The 16,290-nt window shown below is 40.6% G+C and overlaps 1 long non-coding RNA gene across 1 annotated transcript; it reads right to left on the bottom strand.

Annotated features, from left to right (window-relative positions):
• Nucleotides 1–3,245: 3,245 nt before the first annotated feature.
• LOC143924904 (uncharacterized) lies at nucleotides 3,246–15,315 on the bottom strand. The gene is made up of 2 exons (XR_013261920.1): nucleotides 14,877–15,315; nucleotides 3,246–5,921 (listed from the first exon to the last, which is right to left on the bottom strand). It is a non-coding gene; the product is annotated as an uncharacterized LOC143924904 (long non-coding RNA).
• Nucleotides 15,316–16,290: the final 975 nt, after the last annotated feature.

The raw sequence follows: 16,290 nt of genomic DNA, 5'->3' as shown, positions 1-16,290 counted from the left end.
GCTATACAATCATAACAAAAAGTCCATAAAATCCACATAATAAAATATAAGTTCAAGTGCAATTGAATGAAGTGGTAGATAAATATGAAAATTGATTAAAATGAAAAATGAAATAATTAAAAAGTCATCAGAGAAGGGTGCTTATTTAATTATTTAACTTTTGCCACCACTGTTTGATGCAACACAGCACTTTAATCACCAGCACCCTTCTCTGAAGACTTTTTAATTATTTAATTTTTATATTTTTTATATATCAATTTTCATATTTATCTACCACGTTATTCATTTGTACTTGAACTTATATTTTATTACATAGGTTTTATGGACTTTTTGGTAAGATTGTATAGCAGATTTCTTGTGCAATCGCAGTTTATTTCCGTCATTTGGAATCTTTGATATTTGTTATATCCACTTGTATATTTATGATTCTGTATATTTAGCACTTTATTGATCACACTAGCACCTTAATATTTGGAGCACAGCAACATATATATATATATATATATTTTATATTTTTATCTATTATTACTTTTTATTATTTATGACATACATTTTATTTGGGCAGTCAAAAACATAAATTTTTTTAATGCAATCTTTTTTTTAATTTTTTACATCAAATCCTAGATTTTAGAATTTGGCTTATGAAAATATATACGTTTCCTATCAAGGAAGGGTGTATATCAGAGTCTAGCACCCAATAGAGGCGATTCAGTTCGCATTGTGCGCTATACAAGTATTTCATTCATTCAATAGGTTTGATACTTTGAGTCACTGATTTGCAGCAACTAAGCAGATCGGAAGCGATGGAGAAAGAAACCCAGAACTCTTCTGAAAGGCACCTTTTGCAAAAAAAAATCATAAATGCACCCACATTCATGGGAACGTATAACAGGTCGTGCTTTGGGGTTGATTTTCTAAAACTAGAGAGTGCAAAATCTGGTGCAGCTCTACATAGAAACCAATCCGCTTCCAGGTTATTTTTGTCAAAGCTTAATTGAGCTGAAGTTAGAAGCTGATTGGATGCCATGCACAGCTGAACCAGATTTTGCACTCTCCAGTTATAGTAAATCAATGCCTTTATCTCATTATATTAGCAACTGTACATATGCAAAGCAAATCCCAGAACACTGACCTTCTGGCCTGACGCAAGGGCCCCTCCACCTGAAACGTGTAAGCTTTTATATATATATATATATATATATATATATATATATATATATATATATATATATATATATAGTATATAACCAATGCTAAAATTTGATGTCCTGGGGTACCGTTTTTGGGAAGTCAGTACAGGTCGGCCTTAGGTTATTGGGGCTCCAAATTTGCACCATAGGTGCTAAAGAGTCTCCCCTGCAAGTGTGCAAAGTTTTGGCTGGTTTTCACCACGTGGTTCCCCAGAAACAGGAGCTCAATGTCAGTCACTTTGATCACATTTTGCTTCTAGCTGGACAGAGATCTGTCTGGCATGTCTGGGGGGGGGGGGGGGGGGGGGTCATGCCAGACAGATCTCTGTCCAGCTAGAAGCAAAATGTGATCAAAGTGACTGACATTGAGCTCCTGTTTCTGGGAAACCACGAGGTGAAAACCAGCCAAAACTTTGCACACTTGCAGGGGAGACTCTTTAGCACCTATGGTGCAAATTTGGAGCCCCAATACCCTAAGGCCGACCTGTACTGACTTCCCATAAATATATGGGGTATATATATATATATATATATATATATATATTATTTTAATAATATATATTATTATTTTATATTACTTTTATTATTATATATTATTTTTATAATATATATTATTACTTTATATATATTTCACGCGTGGAGCATTTCAACCATGATCAGTGCATCATGGATGCAATGCACAGGCACCTGCATTGTTTACATCCTATGTATGGTGATGCAGACCTTCTGTTATGGGGCTGGAGGTAGTCGTCAATAAACTGCCACTGAAATCTGTGAGTTGATTTAGTTTTCCTGTTCACAGATCCCTTATCTGACCGTCAGGCACAAAAACTCTTGTTTAAATATAATCCTCAATAGCCACAAAGCATATAAATCTGCCACGTGTGGCCAAATGCCTTTCTAAAACCAGATACTACCTTGTAAAATTTACACCAAGGTAAATTTTTACACTTGATTACTGCACATATCTGCAACAAATACACAAAACGCACACCAAAATTCAAGTAAAAATAAACAAAGGATGCATTTAGATTATATTTTGTAATTACGGAGTTCAGCTTTAATACAGCTGAGTTGAGAATGCATTTATGTAAAAAAAAAAAAAAAAGAATATTCACACACACATATGCATATATACATATATATATCTATATATATATAGATATATATATGTATATACATATACATATACATATATAGATAGATAGATAGATAGATAGATAGAAAGATAGATCTATCTATCTATCTATAGATATATCTAGATATCTCTATCTCTATCTCTATCTATCTATCTATCTATCTATATATATATATATACACACACACACACACATACACTACATAACAGGATGTTCAAAGCTATACTGTAAAGACTAGAGTTCAGAATAAAGTGATTTATATTATAATAATAAATTAGTAATGAATAAATAGTAATACATTTGTAATAAAAAATTAATGATTTGTAAAAAATCCCATCCCTGCCCCCCCCCCCCCCACACACACACTCCCCGCTGAGCTTCTCGCAGCTCCGTAGCATAAACAGTCATATTAAAAAAAACAGGCAATGCATAATGCTGTTATGTGCATAGCCTGCTCCCCCCTCCCCTCCTTTTTTATTGACTATCTCGCTATTTGGGCTTTGTTAATGTAAAGCCAGAGCCATCACCATCTAACTGTAGACAAATTTGTTGCACAAGTCTACGAACGCACCGGACGGTCTCTATGGCATCATCATTCTAACATTTTTAAAAAACTGATTCTGAAACTATTTTTATACAACCAAAATGGACACTTGTGCCATAAAATACCAAAAATACGAAAAATGTAATGTATATAATGTTCCTGGCCTGCAATGGGCGACATCATACCTTCAAAGTCACACTTTTAGATTCTGAAAGCCTAACATCCTCTATGGTTGGACTTGCCCAAAATATGGTCATTGAGGGCCAGTCTGGTTAAACTGGGGACAACAGTTAATGTCTTAGCTTATCTTTTGGAGTTGTTGGGAGGTATGGGCTAGCTAGATCATTTAGTATACAAATAAAGCAGAAAAAAAAACATAAAGTAATTTATTAACAACAACTGTATAATACACACCAAGATATACCACATTATCAAGCATATCATATATATCTCTTTTTGTTTGGCTTATTTGAAATACTTATTATCAATAGATATGAAGACATGGAAAGTGTGGTCATCTATAGCAGTCAGTCAGATTCTAGGTTACCAAAATCCACAGGATGATTTTGGATTGGTTGCTAGAGTTGCTACACTTTACATCCTGTTCTTTTCTCTACTGATTAAGCTTAATTTTCTGTTTAGTGGACAGTAAATTCCCAAGCGCCATTTAGGTTGCTTAAGATAATTAGCGCGTACAACACAAGAAGCATTTTATGATAATGTCAGTCAGGAGGACTCTTTTTTTTTCATCTTGGCCAGACAAGGTCAGTTTTTACAACAGATATCATGGTTTATTCACTGTGTCCTAATGCCGCACTATCAAAGCCCCTTAACTTGACCCATCTTAGGCCACTGCCTGTCTGAACTTCTCCTTGATGACTGTACCTGTTCTGGAAAACAACGGTTGGCACTTAAAATGACTATACAGAAGACAGAAAATTGTTTTTTTATTTTATTTAAAGTGTACCTGTCACCTTCAGGCTAGAGTTTTATAAACCAAAGTTTAGCCTCTTAATTTCTCAAGAACTAGTGACGTCACTGGATCTGGAGGCAGAAAAGGCCAAACTAGACTATAGGCCCAAGTAAGGTGTCCTATCTTGGGTGACAGGCAGGGCAGGACTTACCGTTGGGCTTGACTGGGCTCAAACCCATGGGCCCCGCCAAATAGGGGGCCCCGCTGAGATACATAGCTGAGTGTACTCGGCTCAGCTCCGCTCACAGTCACGCCCAGTCCCGCCCTATGATGGACATAACACAGGGACTGGGTGTGAACGTGAGCCAAGCCGAGTACACTCGGATACTCTCTGCTCCGCTCGGGACTGCGACAGGACCCGAGAGCCGCCAAGAGGACCCTAGAGCTGCCAAGATGTATCTTGGCGACGCCATTTTTAAATGTCAAGACTGCAATGACAAGGCTACAAATGACAAGGCGGCAATGACACTGGACAAGGCTGCAGATGGACAGGCAAGGCTGCAGATGGACACTGATAAGGGTGCATTGATGGGCATTTAAATGTAATTTTTTTTCCTTAAAACCCCCTCCTAAACTTTGGGTGCGTGTTATACACCACTGCATGTTATACGCCGATAAATCCGATAATGTATAGAAGGTAGGACCCGAAAATGACTCAAGCCCAGGGGCCCCCACCACCCTAAGTCCTGCCCTGGTGACAGGTACCCTTTTGACTTAAGACGTAAAGGTTGGATCACTCTTGTTGCCCACATTAGTTTATCTATTTCTGCAATAGAACCATGAATGGAAGATCTGGTGGCTTGGTGAAGGCCATCAGACACTTCGGTGCATATACAGTAGAGGGTTTTTGCCAAACGAGGCTAACAGGGTTAAGAGTGTCAGTACTGTATATTCAGCACTGGAGGAAAAGGAACAGCTTCCGCAAAGCAATCAGCATAAACCACATCAGGTAATTAAAGAGAAGCTATACATTTAATAAATCCCATAGAGGCACTGCCAAGATATTTGAGATCCAGAAAATCAGAACAATGATTATCAAACCAGGGCATCGTCATTTTTTTTTTTTTCCAAGGCTTAATAAGCAGCATGCTCACTTCTCCTATTTTAAGTGACTCCTTCAGACACAGCTTGAAAGTCCCAGCAAGATAATATCCATGCCATCTCCTCTGGCATCACCCAGATTCCAAGAAACATAAGGCATTTCATACCGTTTGAAGAAAAACTCCACTTGCATCCATTAGGCACCATATCACCATTTAGAAAAAAACTAAAACATTTTCTATGGAAAGGTATCTACCAGGTACATGAGCACAACGTAATATTTTAGACACTGCGGATGAAATTTAATTCAAAGTTTGCCTGTTGTGTTCCAATATGTGCACCATGTAGAGGTGGGTGTTGATGTAAAAATTTGTGAGGACAATGGTAGACATGGAAGAAGGCTAAAATTTGAATTGGTTATCTTTAGTGATCAGTAGCCTGCTTCATAATTAGACCAGAGTTTTTCTTTAATAACCAGTATGCTTTGCTTCATGTTCCTTCAGCAGCACTACCACTTCAAGTCATCCAAGAGATAGCAGCCACGTGGTTCTCCCAATGTATTAGCCCATCGTAAGTTTCCATCCAACAAAATATAACATTTTATATACAACTCAGGCATTTTAAAAAGGACACGACTTAATCTACCAACTGCCCTGTCCTGCATGAGAGGAAACGGGCACAACAAAGATTCAATAAGCTTTCCAGCACTCTTGGAAAGGATATGGGTTACAGACCAGTTTGAGGCACCAGCTTCGCGGTCGGGTGGTTTGTTGGAGACAGAAGAACACGGTGTGAGCCAAAGTCGGGTAGGGAATCTGCTCTTCTTCTTCGGAGCCTTGCCGGCCCTGACCTTGTCCAGATGACTCTCCAGAACCCATGCTCCCCAAGGCCAACTTTTCTGCACTTCCACCATCGTCCTCCTCCGTGGGTTCCCCCGCCGGTGGCATGGGGGGGATAGGAACCCTGATGTCATCCCCTGCCAGAGGCTGAAAAGGCTCTCTTCTCTCGCCATCAGTCATGATAGCAAACGGCACCTAAGGGAGAAGACATGAAGAAGATATCAATGTATGGGCATTTTGTAGAGCGCATTATGATGTGACCTGGTTAGAACATCATAGCACCAGCACCGATATAAGGCCTAAATATCTAGAAGCACAGTCTTTTAGTCAACCTTTTAATAACATTTTCTTTGGTTACCTGTTGTGAAATTAATGAATTTAAATCTGAAATTGTAAAAAATACCCTTGTAGTGCCCCCTCCCTGCACTGCAACTACTTGTTAGTTCTAGGGGTAGAGGAATAAGCTGTAAAGCTAGGTTCAACCTGTAACCTTGTGCACATATTTTTTTTGGGCATTCCCGTATGTCTCGTGTAGGGAAGCCCATTCCTTTCAATGGCCTGCCCTACTCACCAAAAACACGGGAAAGAAGTCCCTAACCCTTTGTAAAATTGCAATAACGCTGTTTGCTGATGTATGAGGGTGCCATTAAGAATTAATGCCACCCAACGTGTCTCCTAAAGAGCAGTGCATTTCTGTGTCTGTTGGGAAAGCCCTTGATTTTTCTGGTCTTCCCAACACAGATAATCGTTAACCGAGGGTAACACTTACCTTTTTCCTCACTCTGGCAGGATTCCAGCTCTCAACTTTTCTCTTAGATTCTCCAGGATTTGGGTGGGGCCTCACGTATTCTCACGTATGATGTAGGACTGCTAGTATGGTATAAGTGTGAACATTGGCCAAAGCTTTGACGAGAAGACACTTTGGAGGGCCATTTGCACAATGTGGTAAGGAATATGGTAAATATTGCAGCTTATTCCTCTATCAAATTACTTGACAGCACTGAACCCTTGCAACATGGGTAGACCCCGCTGAATGAATACCTTATACAAAAATACCAGAGTTCAGTTCCAAAAACCTTTCAGAAGTTGCTAAAGTGATAACTAACGGGGTGCAATTCTCATCCTGTGTCTTCGATATTTTCCAACAAATACCCAGATCTGGTATTCTAACTTCACCCTAACTTCTAACCTGCGTGCGTTTTCCAGTTCTGAACTCGAAAGCGATACCCAGGCGACTAGAAATCCTAATAGGAAGTTAACAATGTTAGCTTATTTAACTTATTTTTACTGTCCCAGCTCTGGAGGTTTGCAAAAAAGAAAACTAGCTGATCCATTGACCAATACTCAGAATAATTTATTTTGTATATGCTGCCTCTCCATAAGTGTGGGAGGGAGGTCCGGTGTGCCTGCGAGCGCCCCTTCCAATCACAGGATGCTGAAGAGGGAATTGGAAATAAAAGAAAAGAAATAAAACATGTTTCAAATCTTTCTGACGGATTTGAGTCCGGTTGAAAAATCCATTCATCTGTATGCTAGTCCGACGGACGAAAACCGACGCTAGGGCAGCTATTGGCTACTGGCTATGAACTTCCTTATTCTAGTCCGGTCATATGTCATCACGTTCAAATCTGTCAGACTTTGGTGTGCTTGTGTGGGGCCAAGTCCGCTAGTTTGGAAAGTCCGTCGGACCTAGTACATCGAAAAGCCCGGTACACACCATTACACTCCCTTTCACACTGCCCAAAGCCAGCACTAACTACCCCCCCCCCCCATACAGGCGGGAGAGGAGAGAGGGCTCGATCTGCACCTCTTGCTCCTACCCCTCTGTGTCTGCCCACACTCCAATCCCCAGGCCTGTGCCTCAGAAAAGGAATGTGGGGGCCACAAATCCAGTCCAGCAGCCTCAGATACATCTGGATGAGAGGTGCTGACTGTCAAGGGGTGAGTGAGCTCACCATCCAACCCAGTCTGTGATTGAAGTCTCCCCTCTTCTCTCTCCTGCCTCTGAGTGAGTACACCAAGGTAAATCAGGGTTCTCAGAGCACCCCTTATATCACAGTTCCTCTTTAGGGTTGATTCACACCTATGCATTTTTAGTGCTTTTTGCATTTTGCAGATTTGCACTGCAGTCCATTTAACATGGTTTCCTATGGAACACGTTCTGTAGTGCAAATCCCTGAAATGCAAAAAGCACTGAAAATGCATAGGTGTGAATCAGGCCTTACACCTGAGGCCACAGTGTTCCCCCTTACATCAGAGTCCTCTCTGTACATCTGAGTTCTCAGTGTTCCCCTTAAATCAGGGTTCCCAGAGTATCCTTTATGTTAGTGTCCCCAGTGTTCTCCCTTACATCAGAGTCTGCAGAGTCCCCCCTTACAGTGCAAGGGAATTCTGCAAGTTCTGATGTTAAAGGAGAACTCTGTGGACTCTGATGTAAAGGGGGACTCTTGTTATTAACTTCATATGATTAGAAATGTTATTTAATAGTAAAATATATGTATAATTTATACTATAATTTTTTTTTTTTAGCTGTGTGCTGCTAAAGTGTTTTGGTTTGACTTAAAGAAAGGGTGGCAACCCTAGTGGATGTCTCAATCTTGTATGCCAGGACATCTAGTGTCTGCTCATATGCAGGAGTGACGTCACCCCACGCCAACCAATGCAGAGATCTGAATATTGGCAGAGGAACCATTCAAAAACTGAGTATCTCTGCCTTTAGTTCCACTTTAATAAATGCAGATATAAGTACATGTATCAAAAACAACTGGCTTTTTAACCAATTGCTTACTGGGCACTTAAACCCCCCTCCTGCCCAGACCAATTTTCAGCTTTCGGCGCTGACGCACTTTGAATGACAATTGCGCGGTCATACAACACTGTACCCAAATTACAATTTTATCATTTTTTTCCCACAAATAGAGCGTTCTTTTGGTGGTATTTAATCGTAGCTGGGGTTTTTATTTTTTGTTAAACATACAAAAAAAATGGAAAATTTTGAAAAAAAATTAATCATGTTTAATAGTTTGTTATAAAATTTTGCAAATAGATAATTTTTCTGCTTCATTGATATGCGCTGATGAGGCGGCACTGGTGGGCACTGATAGGCTGCACTGGTGGGCACTGATAGGCTGCACTGGTGGGCACTAATAGGCACAGTTAAGGTGGTACTGATAGGCACTGATAAGATGGCACTGATGGGCCCTGATGGGTGGCACGAATGGGTGGCACGGATGGGCACTGATAGGTACCACTGATAGATGGCACTGATGGGCACTGATAGATGGCACTGATAGGTGGCACTGATGGTCATTGGTAAAATAGAAACCTTGCTTGTCTTTTATTTACTGTTTGTTACATCTCAGTGCTTTTGATTGCCTGCAGCCCCTTTGCAGCCACTTCCTTTTTTTTCATGTTTTCCAGTGATGGCTGCATTGCAGTTATGAGGGTAGGTTTTTTTTCCCATGGTGACAACAGTAGACCATGCCTGTACAATGTGGGTTGAAACCGCCACTTGCAGTCCTCATCCGAGGCTTGTGTGAAAATCGCAGGAACACATTCAGGAGATAGGGGCAGAGAATTTGCAGACTGACACATGCTGCACAGCTGTTCTAGAGATTTACCAGCAAACTAAAGATTTAAAGATCTATCTGATATTTAATTTTGCTAACAATGCCTGGTACACACAATGAGATTATTGGACAAATGATCGTTCGTTTTTTTTTTTTCATGCTAATCTCAGATCGAACCTGAAGAGTTTACGAAAGTCACAAAAATTCTCGTACAACGGAATAAAAATTTGGAAGTGATGACGTGTTGTAGTGTATTTGTATTGCATTTTCGAACGTCAAATGTACTGATTAAAGGAAAATTTACGTGCATGTCCAATCAGATAATATCGGATGAACTGTTATGATCAGCCCTCGAAAGCTGTGTACTAACGATCCGATTATCGTACGATCGCTTCGAAAGCGTTATTTGTTGTACAATTTTCTGATCGTGTGTACGGGGCTTCTGATGCCGCGTACACATGGCCGGACTTTACGGCAGACTAGGTCCGATGGAATCAGTCTGTCAGACAATCCGATAATGTGTGAGCTAAACCGATCGTTTTTCGTTAAAACAAAACAACGGACCTAGAAATAGAACATGTTTCAAATCTGTCCGACGGACTCAATTCCTATCGGGAAAACCGTTCATCTGTATGCTGGTCCGACGGACCAAATACAAGCAAGGGAAGCTATTGGCTACTGGCTATTGAACTTCCTTTTTTAGTTCCGTCTTACGTCATCATGTTCAAAACTAACAAATTTAGTCCTTTCGTGTGTGGCCAAGTCCGTTATTTCAGAAAGTCAGTTGGAACTCTGCCGAAAGTCCATCGGGAAGACCGTCGGACCTAGTCTGGCGGAAAATCCGGCCGTGTGTACGCGTCATAAGCCTTGTTAAAGTCCCCTGGAGGGAGAGTGTTGTTGGCCCCTGAAATACTTTGGCTGTTTTATTTGATCATATGATGAATAATTAAAGTGGACTCCATTAACATTTGGTCTGGTGATCCTGTTGTATGTTTTATAGGCCAGGCACAGAGAAATGTCTTTAACAGGAAGTTCCTGGAGAAGGACCTCAATAGGAGGATCGCCATGTATTATTTTATTACCATCTGTATATTTAAAAAGATTGCTAATGACTTTTGAAATGACATCTCTGTGTTAAAGCTCATATGAGATTTTAGTGATTACATTTACATCTGCTTTAGGTTAGCTCTATAACATATTAGAGGGCTGTATTATGATACAGTCAATAATGCTAGACCAGTCCTACTCAATCATTATTGCACCAGAGGAAGATTCAATTATTATTATCTCGGTGAACCCCCTGCTGCAAAGTAATTTTATAACCAGTTAATGGTACATTATCATGATTAGTAAGTTGTAGATATTAAAATAAATTAAAGAATAAAAAATGTGGAATATTCTAAAAATTTAACAACCAAAGGTGATCATTTTTAACACTCCATGAACTATATGATATAATTATTTTCAGTGATAATTACTAAGTAAAGGTAAGATGCATAATGACTAGAAAAAAAACCCAGACGGTAAAAATTGTAGTGGCCCTTTCCATTGGTGGTCAATAGAGAAGTGTCCCTTTCCATTTGTGGTCAATAGAGAAGTGGCCCTTTCCATTTGTAGTCAATAGAGAAGTGGCCCTTTCCATTTGTAGTCAATAGAGAAGTGGCCCTTTCCATTTGTGGTCAATAGAGAAGTGGCCCTTTCCATTTGTGGTCACTGGAGAAGTGGCCCTTTCCATTTGTGGTCAATAGAGAAGTGGCCCTTTCCATTTGGGGTCAATAAAGAAGTGGAGCTTTCCATTTGAAGTGACCCTTTCCATTGATGCTCAACGGAGAAGTGACCCTTTCCATTGGTGATCAGTGGATAAGTGGCTCTTTCCATTTGTAGTCAGTTCAGAAGTGACCCTCTCTATTAGTGGTCAGTGGACAAGTGGTCCTTTCCATTGGTGGCCAGAGGAGAAGTGACCCTTTGCATTGGTGGTCAGTGGAGAAGTGGCCCTTTCCATTTGTGATCAGTGGAGAATAGACCCTTTCCATTGGTTTTTAGTTTAGTGCTTCTTTACATTGTATGTCAGTGGAAGAAGTACCCTAGATTGGTGATCATTGGGAGAAGGGCCACCTTACACTGGTGGTCAGTGAAGCATCCTCTTTCGTTGATGGTCAAGCAGGAAATGAATTCTCCATGCCCACCACTACTCAAGTAATCCCTAGCAGCCTCTAGAGAAACCCTAGGGTACCACAAAACGCGGGCTGAGAATGCCTGTGCTAGACTATAAAAAGCAGTGTTGACATTGTAAATTCACCACTGAAAAATATTCAACTAAAACACCATAAGTATATGAAAAAGCTAAACGGCACTGACTAACTATTTAAAAAAAATAAACAAACCAAGAATATGTATTACACTTTGATGTTGCTGTAGCATTTCTGGCAGTCCATTTCTAAAACATGGAACCTTCTCTCTTGACTGTTGACAACTATCTGAAAGTTTCTCTGAGGGTAGAAGTTTGAAGCAAGGAAGGGAAACAATTCAGTGTCTTCCTTGCTCTGTCACTGTACGTCAGATGTAGTGATGAGCTGAGGAACATAACTCCCTAGAACAGCTTTCCTCAACCAGGGTTCCATGGAACCCTATGGTTCTTCCATATGTTGCTAGGGTTTCCTTAGAACTCTAGGATTAATAGGGGATCCCCAAGCAATGAGCAATTTCTGCCTCTCAGATAAGTAACCACTGGCCCCATAGATATTTTTTTAGCTATCTGTAAGGGGAGAATTTTTCCAACTGACCACCAGTAGAAAGAGCATTCTTCCCACTGACCACCACACTAATATATCGTAAGTTGAAGATACAAGCAGTTATTACCAGGGGTTCACTGCGATCCGAAAGTTATTTTAAGGGTTCCTCCATGTTGGGAAAGCCTGCTCAAGAAAGATCTAAGGCAACCTACCTCCATGGAACCTATAGCCAACCTAAACCTCAAACGGAGCCTGAGAAAGAGTTGGAACAAATAACAGCAAAAAAAAAAGGCGGGAGCACCAAGGTCATGTAAAAAAAAAAAGTCACAAAACACACGCACAAGACAAGTCAAATATCATACTAGTACTAAAAGACAAGTGGAGCACATAAGAAAAACTGAGCCAGCCGAAAGCAAAAAAAAAATATTGAGGCACATATTTGAAATGATGGAGACAGTGAGAAGACAATAGGAGAGATTTGCTAAGGAGAGAAATAGAAGTGGCACAAGAAAGGAACTCGCAGCTGAGCGGTAAATTACGAGCTTGTAATTTAATAAAGCACATTTTTCCTCTTAAGCATCTTACATACAAAAAGATGTCACTATAGTGTTCTTAATGATGGCAAATTTAAGTGAGTTTTCAAGATTATTGCTCATCTAAGAACAGAAGCTCCAAAGTATTTGGAGCTCTTTGTCTGCAAGTGGGCACTCCCTAATATTCCTTATTGCTAGCAAAAAAAAATAATAATCTAAGAATGGGTACCATGCCCACTTGAAGAAGGCATTTAATGGACAATTCTGAAGCCCTTTAATCGCCACCATCATTTCACTCTCTTGAATTAATTGTGTATTAAAATAGGACATCCTTAAAGGACATAGTCTTATACCCTTACTACATAATACAGTACCAAATCCTGCACAATACTATACGCCAGCCACTTTTTTTAATGTATACTTGCCCAGAGTGATGTCTATACACTGCACAACTAAATCTGGCAGTACAGTATGTCCCTCCAAGGGGAGAAAATGCATAAACACCCCAAGGCATAAATATGAAAATACAGTTCTGTATATGCAATGTACATGATCTATGGGCTGATTCAGTACCCAGAGTAAATAGGCATCCATAATAGAGTCATGAGGGTCTTAATGTTCCTATAGATCATATAGTGCATGCTGTCTAAAAAGCATGATCATGCCCAGGCTACACATGTAATGTATACAATTCGCAGACAGCCAATGTGCTGTAGCCACCTACTGTACATATTATATATTCCAAGTACTGATTTTTTTTTGCCTTGGCCATGCAAGCCTTACAAAGGATGGCTGTGCCCAAATTAGGCAAACACACATTTGTAAAAAGTGGAAAACAAGGCTGAGAACCAAGGAGGAATGATTTCCTGCACCCAGCCTTGGGTATTGCATATGTACTCTGCAAATAAGTGAAGTTAAGTCTTACATAAACCCCCCCCAAGCCCCCTCCACCTTCCTTCTGCTGCTGAGAGAAAAGGAAGAAGATTCTAATAAAGAATTACACTTTAACAGCTTGTTCTTTTAACTTAAAGAGAAGCTTTCTTCTTCTTAATGATGAGAAATTCCCCTCCTCTTCCCCTTCCCCTGTAAAAAAAAAAAATCTGCACTAGTTTATGTAAAATGTATAGACTTTAAATGTCTTGCCATTTATTAATGTGCAATCTTTTATTGAGCAACCTGCAAGGGTTAAAACTGTTAAGAGGCTAAAAAATAAGATGTACATAATAGAATAAATTGTCAAAAGATAGCTTTCCCTCTGCTAAAGCTTCCTCTTGATCCTGGCAAATCAAAGGTTAAATGCTGCAAAACTGTGAACAGTTGCAGCTGGGAAAGGAAGGGTTAAGTAAGGCTTAAAACAAAGCTATCTCATCTGTAAGGTGACTAGGAAAAAGCAAGGGTTAACTTGCTGGCACAGCAGGGGTTAAGTGCCTGCCAGAACAACCCCTTATCCTCCAGGGCCCAACCTGGCACAGCAAAGCCAGGGTTAAGGGCTGCAAAACTGTGAGTGGTAAGTTGCAGCTGGGGAAGTAAGGGTTAACTGAGGCTGCCTAAGACAAAGCCCTCTCATCTGTAATGACAGAGAACTAGGAAAAGTAAAGATTATAACAGATTGAGAAAGCATACTGGCAAAGCCAGGGTTAACTGCCTGCCAGACCAAACCCCTTGTCCTCCGGGGCCCAACCTGGCACAGCAAGCGTTAAACACTGTGTGTGTGTATATATATATATATATATATATATATATATATATATATATATGTGTGTATGTGTATTAATTTGTTGGAAAATCCAGGGGTTGAATGCCCTCAATACTCCCTCCCTTTTTGCCCTGATTACAAACAGCCAGCAAAGCAAAGGGTTACACTGAGCTGAAAACTCCCACCCCAGCCTGCAAGGGTTAAACACTTACAGAAAAGGGTTAAATAATGACTAGGGGAACACACTAAGGGGTTAAAGCAGCTCCAGCAGCGCCAACTTGCCAAGGTAAAGGGATAAGCCAACACAAATTGAGACAGCTGGCCAAGCAAGGGTGAATTGCTGTCAAAACTGCCCCTGTTTTGCCAGCTGCTTGGAAAAGTGGGGGTTAAATATTGTTTTTTTTTTTTAAAACTCATTAAGACCTGGGGCTGATCACTGTTCCTGCAGTCTCCTTCTCCTGCGCAGGGGAAGAGTTAAGTCCTGCCAAAACTGCCCGACAATTAACCCTTTACTGGATGCCAACCCTCATTCCCCCAATGGGCAGCACATGGACCTGCCAAGTATAGGACCAGCAGATACCACCCCCCACTTATTGAACATGGCAATGGATGGCACTTACCTTAATTTAACGGATTCCTGTCTTCCCAAAAGCATAGCTCACCTCCACTTCACATGAAACCCCAAGAGTAATAATAGTAGATGGGGTGAAGGGGGTGACAGGTTGCCCCCCTCCTCCTCCTCCTGAGCTCCAGTGATCTAGTAGATCCCACAGATCCAGAGGTTTTGGGGCTGGGTACCAGATGTGAAGATGCTCTCTGGGTGAGATGCTGCCTGCTCTGATCAATCCCCCAATAATAATAATAATAATAAAGAGTAATCCAGGTGAGTGCTGAGCAGGGGGTGCTGCGGGCAAGGGTCCCCTCTTCTCTCCTCTCCTGGAGCCCAGGCTTGGGGTGCGATAGGATAAAGCGTGGAGTCTGCGAGCCCAGCAAAGCTTAAACTGAAGAGGAAACTTCAGATGTACCGGAGGGAGGAGAGAGAGAGAGAGGAGAGGAGAGGAGGAGAGGAGAGGAGAGGAGGGTGGAAGGGAGGGAACAGGGAATGCTGAAGAGGTAACTCCGCTCTATAATCTCTATACAACCTCCATGCTCATCACACCTCTAAATTCAGGATCTCTGCTGGATCAAATCATTGAAATGGGAACAGATTGAGAAACCAAAATTCTAACTGAGATATGAAGGACAGAACTGACCCTGGCAAAGCTGACCTCCGAGCAGATATAATAAATACAGCAGTCATGTATTCAGCAAAACATGAGATTTGTTTTTTAATGCAACTTAAATAAGAACTTACATTTAAAGTGGTAATCACCTCCTGTGCAGCACCATTTACTCTGGGAGAGGGAGGGGCATCAGTTGGAGCCAATCAGGTGTGCTACATGTACAGGTACTGACATGAAACATGCTGACTGGTCAAGAGCAAAGTGATGTCTGCAAAAAGAGAAGAAAAAAAAAAAATGATTTACTAATAATAATAATTTTGTGGAGTCAGAAACTCCCAATTTTGTTCAATCAGCTGCACTGCTGAAAAAAGTATATATATATATATTTGATAATAATTTATTATGATGATTATTATTATTGTTAGTAGTAGTATCAGTTATCAGTACAGTAGTACTGCTATTATTATTTTCATATATAATTATTATCTTATTTATGTATTAAAATTACATTTACATAAAGGGTGTGTTTTTGGTGTACGTATGATAGTTTATTTATTTTATTTAGCTATATAGAAAACTGACCGTGTATCCGTTTATTGCCAAGTGCCATCATCCCTTAAAGCTGCTGACTTTTAAAATATGGACACTTTCCTGTCCAGGGCGCCCCGCAATGTCAGCACCCGAAGCAGATCTTTCGCTCGGCTCTCGGGTGCTGCCACCGCCATCTTCGGTAAGAGAATCAGGAACTGAAGTCTTGCGGCTTCACTTCCCGTTTCCCTACTGCGCATGCGCGAGTCGCGCTGCGCAATTC

This window comes from Lithobates pipiens, unplaced genomic scaffold (genome assembly GCF_037356315.1).
Source record: "Lithobates pipiens isolate NorthernLeopardFrog02 unplaced genomic scaffold, aLitPip1_a1.2 Scaffold_22, whole genome shotgun sequence".
NCBI classification, from domain to species: domain Eukaryota; kingdom Metazoa; phylum Chordata; class Amphibia; order Anura; family Ranidae; genus Lithobates; species Lithobates pipiens.
This window is presented reverse-complemented; position numbering and strand designations above follow the sequence as displayed.